The 13255-nt window shown below is 45.2% G+C and overlaps 1 long non-coding RNA gene across 1 annotated transcript; it reads right to left on the minus strand.

Moving 5' to 3' along the window:
* Positions 1 to 865: 865 nt before the first annotated feature.
* LOC120928693 lies at positions 866 to 7241 on the minus strand. Its single transcript, XR_005747302.1, has 3 exons — positions 7158 to 7241; positions 6801 to 6877; positions 866 to 1312 (listed from the first exon to the last, which is right to left on the minus strand). It is a non-coding gene; the product is annotated as an uncharacterized LOC120928693 (long non-coding RNA).
* Between the last annotated feature and the right edge of the window lie 6014 nt (positions 7242 to 13255).

A 13255-nucleotide genomic window follows, 5' to 3' on the forward strand; every position in this document is an offset into this window, starting at 1 on the left:
ACTCGCGATCGTCGGTAACACAGCAGGACGTGGAGCTCTGTGTGTAAACACAAGGCTCCACGTGCTGTGAGGGAGAGAGGAGACCGATCTGTGTCTCTTGTACATAGTGACACAGCATCGGTCACCTCCCCCAGTCACCCCCCTCCCCCCACACAGTAAGAACACACCCAGGGAATACATTTAACCCCTTCCTCACCCCCTAGTGTTAACCCCTTCACTGCCAGTCACATTTATACAGTAATTAGTGCATTTTTATAGCACTGATCGCTGTATAAATGTGAATGGTCCCAAAATTGTGTCAAAAGTGTCCGATACGTCCGCCGCAATATCGCTGCCCTGACAAAAAAAAATCGCAAATCGCCGCCATTACAAGTAAAAAAAAAAAAATCATAAATCTATCCCCCATTTTGTAGGCGCTATAACTTTTGCGCAAACCAGTCGCTTATTGCGATTTTTTTTTTTTTTTTTACAAAAATATGTCGAAAAATACGTATCGGCCTTAACTGAGAAAAAAAATAGTTTAAAAAAAAAATGGGATATTTATTATAGCAACAAGTAAAAAATATATATATATTTTTTTAAATTGTCGCTCTTTTTTTGTTTATAGCGCAAAAAATAAAAACCGCAGAGGTGATCAAATACCACCAAAAGAAAGCTCTGTTTGTGGGGAAAAAAGGACGTCAATTTTGTTTGGGAGCCACGTCGCACGACCGCGCAATTGTCAGTTAAAGCGACGCAGTGCCGGAAGCTGAAATTTCGCCTGGGCACGAAGGGGGTTTATGTGCCCAGTAAGCAAGTGGTTAAAAAAAATGGTGCCAGAGATGCGCATCGCAGTCACAAATAACACAAGAGGTGAGAGCTGAGATCGATTGTAATATATTTATTGAGTTACATATCATTTTCTGGTGCTGTGTGATGCCTTTTAATGTGGCTTTCTCAGGTTGTAATTGCCCACTTTGTTGCCCTTCGATAAGGCATGCTTGGTCAGGGTTCTGGGCATCAGAACGCTTATGGCACTCTTGATATCCTTTGATAATATTGTCTTTCTGTGTTCTCGTTGCATTCGTTTTCCTGCTTCAATTATCATCTTGTCACACAGGTTTTTAACAAATGAGGACATGGCACTCCGAGCTTTGGTGGACATTCTAAACTTGGGGCGAAGACCTGTGCGGACCTTCCTAAAGCGGAAGATGTAGGAGACAGGTCTGCGTTGCTTAGAAGGTGTTTGTATAGGAGATCTGCTTGTCATCCGTCGGCCATGAGTCTGACGCTTGACAGGCGTCCGATTCTTTCTAGGTTGAGCCATCTTTAACTGTAAAAGAAGATTGTTAGCCTGATAATCCCATCATTTTATGCACATTTACTGTCTGGTAAAGCAATTTCCGCATTCCCTGAACCAAATCTGATCTGGATCTACATTTAAAATCTGGTAGGATAAGGTGCAAATCCCATATGAAAAAGGTGGCCCGCCATATTGGATACAGTATCTGTGCGTAAAGCGGAGTTCCAGCCTTGTTATGTTTATTAAAAGTCAGCAGCTACAAAAAGTCTAGCTGCTGACTTTTAATAAACGGACACTTACCTGTTCCACAGTCCAGCGATGCGGCCGCCCGGAGCGTCGCTCCTCTCCTCCCTCTCTGCCGGCGCCTCCATTCAGACTGGGCACCCCGCCGTGACAGCTTTCAGCTTCACGATTCGCGCTGCACACTAGGAGTGGACAGGCGATCTCCTGGGACCTGTCACGTGTCCCAGAAGATCGCCTAGAGCAGTGATGGCGAACCTTGGCACCCCAGATGTTTTGAAACAACATTTCCCATGATGCCCTTGCACTCTGCAGTGTAGGTGAGCATCATGGGAAATGTAGTTCCAAAACATCTGGGGTGCCAAGGTTTGCCATCACTGGCCTAGAGGGAGGGGGCATCTAAGGCGAGAGGAGGAGTCGCCTAGGCGGTCCCTGGGCGGAAGAAAGAAGTGGGACAAGAAGTCTCACTCCTACCGAAGCCCCCCCCCCCCAAAAAAAAATACATGCCGATTGTGGCATGTAAGGGGGCGAGGAGTGCTTAAAGCGGAAGTTAAACTTTTGGGTAAAACTCTGCTTTAAAGTGGAACTAAACCCTCCTATCCTATATGCAGAGGAAGCTGCCATCTTGGCCTCTATGTAGATCTTGCCATGGTGCCACACTCGTGAGCAGCTGTGGCACCAGGAATTTGAGGGCTTGAAAGACTTATATTGCTGTGACAGGTATCACTGGTGCAGTGCAACGCAGAAAATTTCAGACATTCTGCACTTTTCCACAGAATGCCAAAGAAAATAGGCAGCTGGCGATCCAGAACATTCAAGAGTACAAGTCTTTATTTGCTACAAGGTGGTGACAGGACAAAACGGCTTACTTGTTTCGGCCAGATGGCCTTAGTCATACATGACGCTATGACTAATACGGCAAATAAAGATTTGTACACTTTGATGTTTCGGGTCACCGGCTGCACATTTTCGTTCGCATTTCGTATGGGTGACAGGAAGGCCAAGTGCCCTTTTTCCAGGTGAATGCACTGGAAAAAAACGTAGACTTCACAGTGAGCTAAATTAGTATATTGCATGATTCCCTCACCACTGGCAATAGCTCTAGTAACATATCCCACCCCACCCACCACAGTATTATTATATTAGGGACAGAGGGGTTGATTTACTAAAGGCAAATCCACTTTGCACTACAAGTGCACTTGGAAGTGCAGTCACTGTTGATCTGAGGGGAAGATCTGAAATGAGTGGAAGCTCTGCTGATTTTATCATCCAATCATGTGCCAGCAAAAATGCTGTTTTTTTTTTCCTTGTATGTCCCCCTCAGATCTACAGTGACTGCACTTCCAATTCCACTTCCAAGTGCACTTGCAGGGCACTTGTAGTGCAAAGTGGATTTGCCTTTAGTAAATAAACCCCAAAGTGTTTTAGCATTCTTAGCAGCATAGGCGTGTGCACAGGGTGTGCCAGGTGTGCCCAGGCACACCCTAATCACCCTGTGCAGCACAGATTCCCCCTACCGCCTAGGTTCCCCCACTCCTTCCCCTTGCACTCTCCTCTCGCTCTGGCTGTTGCTGCAGGGATGTTTTAGGATGAGTGGGGGAAGGGGCTGGTAAATATGTAACTTACTGGCCCCTTCCCTTTCATCGTGAGTGATCAGTAGTATGTTTGAGCTTTAGGGTGCACACCCTAATGCAATAGGCTGCGCACACCTATGCTTAGCAGTGTGTACCGGCCTTTAGTAACATTATAGTAATTTTCATGTCAGGCTATTACTATTTACCTTGTTAAACTCTGCAACACCTGCCCATATGCTCCAAAGTACAACCGAAGCAACTCGGCAACCATAAGAACCAGGCCTTTTTTTCAGGGGGAACTCGGTTCCACCACCTCTGGCTCAGGCCCTTTGGTGCCTGCTCACCACAATCACTTGTAAACACAGAAGTCTGGTCTCTGTGTTTACAAGTGACAGCTCTGCACTCTGTGTGTAACCCCCCTGAACTCTGCATTCTGCATGTAATGCAATCCTGGTATTTAATGCCCCTTTAAGACCCTTCTACTGTTTGTGAAATCTGAATGGGGTCGTGGTTGAGTTCCTGCACCTATTTTCTGAGAAAAAAAGCTCTGATTAGAACCATTAGCATTACTCTGATTGGAAGGTGGGCTGGAGGGGGCGGGGCATCGATTTGGGCACACTACCACACACACTGTTGATGGTGTGCAATGTGAATGCATCAGTGTTGATATTCTGTAAACCCTGTAATAAAGTTTTGTCTGTTTTTTTTTTTCTTTAACTTCATTAAAATGCCGCAAAGTGACATTTGATTCAGTTTTTTTGGCAGCAGAGCTGTGGTGGAAACTGCTTATGATAAGGAACAAGACTTTTTGTGTTGGTAAATGGTGCACAGTGTAGTGCAATGCATCTGGTGTGAGCAGGCTCTAAGGAGGTCACTTAGTTTAATTGAACTTACAGTAAAACCTTGGTTTGAGAGTAACTTGGTTTGAGAGCGTTTTGCAAGACAAGAAAAATGTTTTATTAAATTTTGACTTGATATACAAGCGATGTCTTGATATACAAGTAGCGTCATGTCACAACTGTATATTAAAAAGAAGAGAGGAGCCTCTAAGTGTAGCAATATGGTTACATTTAACTGGTTAACGCCCAACGCATGTACATATACGTCCACAAAATGGCAGGTACAGACATATGGGCGTACATGTACGTCCCTGCCTTTCCGCGGGTCGGGGGTCCGATCGGGACCCTCCTGGTACATGCGGCAGTCGCGGGGAGCGATCCTGGACAATATCGCGGCTATTCGTTTCTAGCCGCCCCCTCGCGATCGCTCCCCGAAGCTGAAGAACGGGGAGAGCCGTATGTAAACACGGCTTCCCCGTGCTTCACTGTGGCGGCTGCATCGATCGGGTCATCCCTTTTATAGGGAGACTCGATCGATGACGTCAAACCTACAGCCACACCCCCCTACAGTTGTAAACACACACTAGGTGAACCCTAACTCCTTCAGCGCCCCCTGTGGTTAACTCCCAAACTGCAACTGTCATTTTCACAATAAACAATGCAATTTAAATGCATTTTTTGCTGTGAAAATGACAATGGTCCCAAAAATGTGTCAAAATTGTCCGAAGTGTCCGCCATAATGTCGCAGTCACAAAAAAAAATCGCTGATCGCCGCCATTAGTAGTAAAAAAATAAATAATAAAACTATCCCCTATTTTGTAAACGCTATAAATTCTGCGCAAACCAATCGATAAACGCTTATTGCGATTTTTTTTGCCAAAAATAGGTAGAAGAATACGTATCGGCCTAAACTGAGGAAAAGAAAATGATATATGTTTTTGGGGGATATTTATTATAGCAAAAAGTAAAAAATATTGATTTTTTTTCAAAATTGTCGCTCTATTTTTGTTTATAGCGCAAAAAAAAAAACACAGAGGTGATCAAATACCACCAAAAGAAAGCTCTATTTGTGGGGGGAAAAAAGACGCCAATTTTGTTTGGGAGCCACGTCGCACGACCACGCAATTGTCTGTTAAAGCGACGCAGTGCCGAATCACAAAACCTGGCCTGGGCATTTAGCTGCCTAAAGGTCCGGGGCTTAAGTGGTTAATGAAGGTACAACATTTAGCAACTTATTGCTACACTTAGACGTGCCTCTCTTCTTTTTTATACCCTGTTAAAAAAATGCTTTGATATACAAGCGCTTTGGATTACAAGCATGTTTCTGGAACGAATTAGGCTGGGTTCACACTACGGTTTTCCCGTCCGTCAGCCGCATACGATTTCAGTATTGAAAACGTACGGGCCCGGACGGGAAAACGTATAGATAGAGAATGCATTGCAAATCGTATGCACTCAGATGCATCCGGGTGCGTACGATTTGCTGGCAAAACGTTTTTTAAACGTCCGCAAAACCGTGTTCAACCACGGTTTTGCGGTCGTTTTTAAAACAGTATGGCAAACGCATACGTTTTCCTTTAACATTAATGTTAATGGAAAACGCACATGTGTGCGGTTCCATACGTTCCCGTCCGTTTCAGCCGCATACGGTTTTCCATATAAATCGTATGCGGCTGACGGACGGGAAAACCGTAGTGTGAACCCAGCCTTATGCTCGCAAACCAAGGTTTTACTGCACACTAATGTCTGATGATGTCCCTAGGAGTTAGAAGCTAGGGGGTCATCTGAAATCTGACAGTTGGTCACTTGGCAACTGCCTGACCTCATGCTGAAAACCCACAGTGGCCTAAATTCATTAGGCTAGAAGGATCAGTATTTCCAGCAATGACAGTGAATGGGAGCAGCAATCGTGTCGTTAAAAATAAGGACCATTATGGCAAATAGCACAATCTTTACAGCTTAGAGAATTGGGTCTGCTGTCTCCTAAGTGGCCATACTGTCTCCTAAGTGGCCATACTGTCTCCTAAGTGGCCATACTGTCTCCTAAGTGGCCATACGGTCTCCTAAGTGGCCATACTGTCTCCTAAGAGGCCATACTGTCTCCTAAGCGGCCATACTGTCTCCTAAGCGGCCATACTGTCTCCTAAGCGGCCATACTGTCTCCTAAGCGGCCATACTGTCTCCTAAGCGGCCATACTGTCTCCTAAGCGGCCATACTGTCTCCTAAGCGACCATACTGTCTCCTAAGCGGCCATACTGTCTCCTAAGCGGCCATACTGTCTCCTAAGCGGCCATACTGTCTCCTAAGCGGCCATACTGTCTCCTAAGCGGCCATACTGTCTCCTAAGCGGCCATACTGTCTCCTAAGCGGCCATACTGTCTCCTAAGGGGCCATACTGTCTCCTAAGCGGCCATACTGTCTCCTAAGTGGCCATACTGTCTCCTAAGCGGCCATACTGTCTCCTAAGCGGCCATACTGTCTCCTAAGGGGCCATACTGTCTCCTAAGCGGCCATACTGTCTCCTAAGTGGCCATACTGTCTCCTAAGCGGCCATACTGTCTCCTAAGTGGCCATACTGTCTCCTAAGCGGCCATACTGTCTCCTAAGTGGCCATACTGTCTCCTAAGTGGCCATACTGTCTCCTAAGCGGCCATACTGTCTCCTAAGCGGCCATACTGTCTTCCAGCTCTTAGGGTCAAGCAGATGACAGGGAGGAAAACACCAAAACTCTGGGGGCCCCTCATTTCTGACATTTAGGTCCACAAATCATCCTCCAATATGCTAATTAAAGCTGAATAGTTAGCTAAATATTTCATAGAACTGCAGAATTATAACCTCTTAAGAATAAACATTGAGATTCTTACATGAGCTTTAGTGATTCTTGTATCCTCAATGGCCACAGAGATGGTCTTTGGTAGTTGTGGAAGTTTAGCTAAGAAACCTGGTGACAACAAAGTGATACTAAATCAGAGGAGCGCCAAAGAGCATCTACTTGTAATTCACCACAGACGGGTGTAGTGGGTTTTTGATGTTCATATAAATTACAGTATTAATAATAATTAAAAGTTGGATTTTGGTTAATAAATGGAAATAAAAATTGTTATGCTTACAATAAAAATGCAGACAGACCTATAAGAAAGGTTTGTGATGTTGAATATGAAGCTATTAGATTGAAGTGTGTAGGCCCTGCCATCCCTATCAGTCCCTATCAGTCTTATTACCTCTTCCTCAAGGCAGCTTGGTCCAACGCGTCTCGCCTCCTCCAAAGCCAACGCCAACTGTTACAACTGTCATGGCATGCCAAGCTTGTATGGGTTGCCTGCAGTCATGTGACTGTAACCGCATTTTCTTGAGTGTCCAATCAATTTCTGTTGCTAGGCTCTGCTCAGAAACACATGGCAACTGAATGGCAACTGAATGCCTATTGGCTGACGGGTGCTCATACAGTACCTGTATAGGCAAGCCATTACCGCCTACAAGTTCTAATACAGTCAGCACAGACAATTTTTTCTCTATGCAGATTCATTTTAGCCCTAGTACTTTGGGTAATATACTTCGCCCCACCCCCACAGTGTTGCTAATATGGGGACAGGGCTTTCCAGGTTAAGACACCATCCCTCAAGGCACTCAACAAGGTTGATGTATGCTTACCACCAGTGTCAACATATGACAGCTTGGCATGATATGGATATCCTACATATCTGAATATTCTGTCCGAATTTATAATTGTACAGATTTATTTGCAGCCCACCCACAATCCATCAATCAATAAATGAAGAAACAATGTTGGATTGTGGATGAGTTGCCATGGTAACAGGGACACCTGCCAGTGATCGTACTGGCTCTTTAACTACCTCAACACCGCACGCCGTCACAGCTGCAGGCATCATTCAGATATCCTTTTTTTTCAGCCGGCGATTCTGCGCACCATAAGAATGATCATAGCGGCAGTTCTGCCGCTTGATCTTTCTTATAGGCGACAGGAGGGGATGTCCCTCCCCCCTCCCGCCTTCATCCGGTGCTTCTCCGGGCTTTCCCATGCCATCGGGGGCCCTGAGAACGAATCGGATGATGACAATAGAGATTTCCGGTATGAAGTTCACCGGTCATCTCTGTGACCGTCGGAGGCCCCGGTGTGATCACGTCCGCGTACCCGGAAGTAAACAAAGCCGCAATCACGGCTCTGTGATTTTTTTTTTCACAATCTCATGCTTTTAAGCCTTAAAGAGAGATGTGGGGTCTTATTAGGCCTGCAGTACCTCATTTGACCTGAGGTACGGGGGCACAGGAGCTGAGAAAAGCCGAACATTGGCCTGCAGTACCTCATTTGGCCTGAGGTACGGGGGCGCAGGAAACGAGCCGAAGTGTCCTCGGGCCTTTTCGCCTGTTTTCGTCGCTCTCTGGCGCCCCCCAATCTCTGGCCGCATTCAGTATTGCATCCCATTGAAGTCAATGCAGAACTAATTATTTTAGTTTCCATTGACTTCAATGGGAAAACTTGCTTTGCTGGTATGGATTATGCTCGTAATCCGAGGTTCAACTGTAATAGGAATAAAAGTGAAGAACAAAAAATAAAAATGTAAAAAAAAAATTAAAATGCCCCTGTCCCCTGTAGCTTGCGCTCAGAAGCGATCACACACGTAAGTCCTGCCCACATATGTAAACGCCGTTCAAACCACACACGTGAGGTATCGCCGCGTGCGTTAGAGCGTGTGCAACAATTCTAGCACTAGACCTCCTCTGTAACTCTAAACTGGTAACTTGTAAAAAAAAAAAAAATTAAGCGTCGCCTATGGAGATTTTTAAGTACCGAAGGTTAGTGCCATTCCATGAGTGTGCGCAGTTTTAAAGCATGACATGTTAGGTATCTATTTACTTGGCGTAACATAATTTTTCACATTACACAAAAAAATGGGGCTAACTTTACTGTTTTGTTATTTTTTAATTCATGAAACCGTGTTTTCCCAAATAAAAGCGTTTTAAAAATTATTGCACAAATACCGTGCGAGATAAAAAGTTGCAATAACCGCCACTTTATTCCCTAGGGTGTCTGCTAAAAAAAATATATATAATGTTTGGGGGTTCTGAGTAATTTTCTAGCACAAAAATTATTATTTTTACATGAAGGAGAGAAGAGCCAGAATAGGCCCCGAATTGAGGTGGTTAATGTTTTTGCTGCTTATTTTGGTGGATTGTGAATGGTTTGCCGCAGTAACAGGGAATGGCCGCCAGACATTGCCCTGATGTTTGAATGTTTTCGCTTCTAGTTTGGTGGATTGTGGTTGGGTTGACATAGTTACGGAGAAACCCATCAGAGATCGTACCAGCTCTTGAATGTTTTTGCCACTTATTTGGTGGATTGTGGGTGGTTTTCCATGGTAACAGGGAATGCCGGGCAGAGATTGTATCTGCTGTTAAATGTTTTCTATTCTTGTTTTGTGGATTGTGATTGGGCTGCTACAGTTACGGGGAAACCCACCAGAGATTGTACTGCCTTTTGATTGTTTCCACTTCTTGTTTGGTGGATTGTGTGTGGGGCGGTGGGGGGGTTGCCATGGTAACAGGGACACCTACAATAGATCACGCCAACTTTTTAATATCTCTTTCTTTTTGCTTACTGAATTGTGGGTGGGTTGCCACGGTTACAAGGAGGCCTGATTAAGTTCGGTCAGATTAGGCGACCTGTCACATTTTTTAAAGGAAGTGATGTTCCGTCATGGCCATCTTCCTACACCCTGCAGGGGGTACTGTCACGACCCCTATACCTAGCAAGTGTGACCTCTTGTAGGTCGTTCTGGGGTTCACGCACCCGCTCCCTCTAAGGCCCCGTACAGATGACCAAACATGTCTGCTGAAACTGGTCCGCGGGCCAGTTTCAGCAGACATGTTCGGTCGTGTGTAGGCCCAAACGTGCAGGATTCCAGCAAACATTTGCCCGCCGGGCCTTTTCCCAGCAGACAAATATTCCTGGACTTGTTTTAAAACCGTCCGCTGGAATCCTGCCCGCTCGGACATGTTTGGTCGTCTGTACAGACCTACCGTACATGTCCGAGCGCCCGCCATCCCTCGCATGCGTCGATTGACTTCGACACATGCGTGGAAGCATTTAACTGGCAGGCCCCGCCCACGTCGCCGCGTCATTGTCGCGGCGACACCGCGTCATCGTCGCGGCGACACCGCGGACACGCCCCGCGTATTGTTTACGCGCAGATTCCTGTACGATGGTTAGTACAGCCATCGTACAGAAATCCCCGGGCAGACATGTACGGTGAAAATGGTCCGGCGGACCGGTTTCATCGTACATGTTTGCCCGTGTACGAGGGGCGATCCTGTGGAAATTACCCAGTTTTGGTGTTTTTATCTTGTTCTGGCCACACACCTTTATTTACAAGATGTCCTCATCCCCCTTAGGAAGATTGCAACTTGTATGATTGAAACGTGCTGAGATCCTTGCTGAGCTATAACATTTAGGGCTAGTTTACACTTGCTTTAAAACATGGCTTCGGACAGGCTTTGTTAAAGCTCTCTGAACACCAATCAAAGCTCCTGTCACTAAAAAAAATTGTTTGCTTACAGTCCTATTTACACCTTGCTTTTGCTTGGTGCTTCAATGAGGCTTTGGTGGGGCTTTAATGAGGCTTCAATGGGCATTTGGTGAGGATTCCTGGGGCTTTGATGAGGCTTCAGTGGGGCTTTAATGAGTCTTCAATGGGCATTTGGTGAGAATTCCTGGGGCTTCGATGAGGCTTCAGTGGGGCTTCAAGCAAACTTTTTTAATAGACTTCTATGGAGGCTTTGAAGACGCTTTGAAGCACCACTAAAGCTACATGGGGTATCATTTTTGAAGCAAGGCCTGAAGCACAGCAAAGCAAAGCAAAAGCAGGGTGTAAACAGGACTGTAAGATAACCATTTCATTTAGTGACAGGAACTTTGACTGGCGTTCAGAGAACTTTAACAAAGTACGTCCTAAGCCTTGTTTTGAAGCAAGTGTAAACTAGCCGTTAATGTGTGTTGAAGCCGAAGCAAGTGTAAATGAACCCTAACTGTGATATCTTATATTGTTATTTGCCAGTTTATAAGGACATCTTTGTTGGTCATGCATACCAGAGCACAGGGCCACCATCAGGGGGGTACAGGCAGTACACCTGTAAGGGGCCCGGGCGCCTCCCCCCCCCATTTTTTTGTATTTTGTTTTTGCACCCCCCTTATCTTGCGGCAAAAAAGTTCTGTCTGATTAGGATAGTGGACTTTCTGGCCCAGATTCTCGTACGAGTTACGCCGGCGTATCTCCAGATACGCCGTCGTAACTCTGAGTTTGAGGCGTCGTATCTATGCGCCTGATTCTTAGAATCAGTTACGCATTGATTTGTCTTATATCCGACCGGCGTAAGTCTCTTATGCCATCGTATCTAAGTTGCATATTTACGCTGGCCGCTAGGTGGCGCTTCTGTGGATTTACGCATCGAATATGGTAATGAGCTAGATACGCCGATTCTCAAAACGTACGTGTGGCCGGCGCATTTTTTTACGTTGTTTGCGTAAGGCTTTTGTCGGCGTATAGTTACCCCTGCTCTATGAGGCGTAGATGAGGCGTACCAATGTTAGGTATGGACGTCGGAACCGCGTGAAATTTTTCACGTTTTACGTCGTTTGCATAAGTCGTCCGTGAATGGGGCTGGACGTAAGTTACATTCACGTCGACTAGGCATAGAGGGGGGGCGCAATTTAATTTGAAAATTTGACGTGATACTGAGCATGCGCGCGCATGCGCCGTTCGGAAAAAGCGTCAATTACGTGGGGTCACGATTAATTTCCATAAAACACGCCCACCACTTCCACATTTGAATTAGGCGGGCTTACGCCGGCCCAGTTACACTACGCCGGCGTAACTTAAAGCGCAAGTTCTTTGAGAATACGGGACATGCCGCTCTAAGTTACGCCGGCGTAGTGTATCTCAGATGCGCTACGCCCGCCTAAAGATAGGCGATTCTACGTGAATCTGGGCCTCTATCTTTAACACAGTTGCAGTGTTGGCTGCTTGCTTTCACTTGTTGCCTGGAATTGTTCTTTCAGGGCCCGTTCCCACTATGTATTGTGGTAGCACATGTGCAATAATGTAACATTTTCACATGTAAACGCTTCTTCTGTTAACGTGGATCTAAGCTCTCTCAATCAACATTACCTATTTTTTATCCTTTTGCTGCTAGCCTTAGTAAAAAGAAAGTTACATTATATTTACTTGTTTTAACTTTTTTATGTACATTTCCTAATGCCGCGTACACACGACCGTTTTTCGATCGTGTAAAAAAAAATGCTCTAGCAAAGCGCGTTGACGTACAACACGTACGACGGCACTATAAAGGGGAAGTTCCATTCGGATGGCGCCACCCTTTGGGGCTGCTTTTGCTGATTTTGTGTTAGTAAAAGACGATTCGCGCTTTTCTGTCTGTTACAGCGTGACGAATGTGCTTACTGCATTACGAATGGTAGTTTTACCAGAACGAGCGCTCCCGTCTCATAACTTGCTTCTGAGCATGCGCGTTATTTTCGCGTCGTTAAAGCCCACACATGACCATTTTTTACGACGTTAAAAACTACATTGTTAAAAACGTCGTGAAAAATTAGAACATGATCGAAATTTTTAATGCCCATTTTTTACATTGTGAAAAATGCTCTGGAGCCCACACACGATTGTTTTTAATGACATAAAAAACAACTCATTTTTTACAACCCGAAAAACGGCCGGGTGTACACAGCATAAGTTGCTTCCTGTTCCTGGCCTAGGCCAAAATGGTGTCAAACATCTCAGGAATCTTCATTGGCATTTTTTTTCTTTCATTTAGAGGAGGAGATGAAGGACTTTCTCATCTAAGCACACCCTCCTCCTGTCTGCATGTCTGAGCTAAGGGCAGGTGGATTACAGGAAATAAATGCTGCCCTTACTCAAGATGGCCGTGGCTTAAAAATGCTAGGGGGTGTTATTCAAAGTGATTTCTCAACAAAATAAAACATGGAGACGTGGATGAATGGGTGAGTTTGCTTTAAATATAAAAAATTTATTGAATAGCATTTTTGGTTTGTGGTGCTGAAATAAGTTTCATTCTGCTTTAAACAGCACATTTATTTATGTATGTTGCTGATGGATCAAAGCACATATTTAACACACACACACACATATATATATATATAGCATTGTTTACCATCCACCACACCACAACACGTGAATGGTTCACATCTGTGTATTGTAGCATGCTATAACACCACCTAGCTGCACTGGCTAGATGAATTAGTAGTTCTATTCAAAATTAATGGCATAGC

This window comes from Rana temporaria, chromosome 2 (assembly GCF_905171775.1).
Source record: "Rana temporaria chromosome 2, aRanTem1.1, whole genome shotgun sequence".
NCBI classification, from domain to species: domain Eukaryota; kingdom Metazoa; phylum Chordata; class Amphibia; order Anura; family Ranidae; genus Rana; species Rana temporaria.